The following is a 1175-nucleotide window of genomic DNA, read 5'->3' on the forward strand; positions in this document are numbered from 1 at the left end:
ACCAATTTCATTACATTTATACTACCAAATTCATTCTACATTTTACATTTAATTTATATTTTCGGAAAAAAAAATAGTAATCAATATTACAATTTTACTATATCTACTTAATCTACAACGATAAAACTATTTATATTTTATACATTTATACTCAAATCTTTCATATATTGCGCTATTTCTCACGAAATCATGGTTTTTGACAGTATACAAATTAATCAAACAACAAAAAAAAAAGAAACTTACCAAAACGTATTATGAACAAAATTAACAAAACGTATTATGAACAAAAATTAACAAAAACGAATTTTGACCAATCACTAAACAATAATAAATACTAACCTAAAGGATCCCCATCTTCCACCATGTTTAATTAATATTGATACGTAGTTGTCCATCACAACAAAATCAAGATTTTTCAAAGGAAAAAAAACTTCAATTACTCGACAGTGAGAAGATTTTTGGCAGAAAATTGAAGAGAGAGAAACGTTGAACAAACAAAGGATAAAATCATAATTTTTAATTAATTTTAACTAATTTGAGTGAATTAAGGAAACTAAATATTCTTAATAAGTTTGAATTCCTTAATTCGTGCTAATTATTAATTATCTACACTCAATTCAAATTAAATTAACATCCCTATTTATGTTTTTTTCTTTTTTGCCTTCAAAAATGTTCTTTTTTAATCTTTTTTTTTAAAACAAATGTTTTCAATTATTAAAAACAACTTTTTTTTTAATAAATTGTTAGAACTTGAAATTTTTAATGTTATAACTTGAAAGTTTAAATATACTGCTATAACTTGAAAATATTAATATAATATATGTCATATATGAAATTTTTACTTATTTTATATTAGGGAGTTGATGTTTTTAATTATTATTTATTTATATTAGGAGTTGACTCAGTACCTGGCTTTTGGGTAAAGCCATGAACATATATAAACCTTATGGGGTCATTTGGTAGCGGGATAACACCTAAATTATATTCATCTATTATTTTTTTGTATAACTTATACGACATTTGATAGGTTGAAAGAAAATAAGTTATTCATGTATATAAAATTAATATGATATTTGTTTGACAATATAGAAATTCTCATAACTAAGTACAAGTACAAGTTATGCAAGATAGAAGATAGAATAACAATACATGTATAATTAATTCATACATAAAGT

The sequence above is a fragment of the Solanum tuberosum genome, unplaced genomic scaffold (assembly GCF_000226075.1).
Source record: "Solanum tuberosum cultivar DM 1-3 516 R44 unplaced genomic scaffold, SolTub_3.0 scf01194, whole genome shotgun sequence".
Classification (NCBI taxonomy): Eukaryota; Viridiplantae; Streptophyta; class Magnoliopsida; order Solanales; family Solanaceae; genus Solanum; species Solanum tuberosum.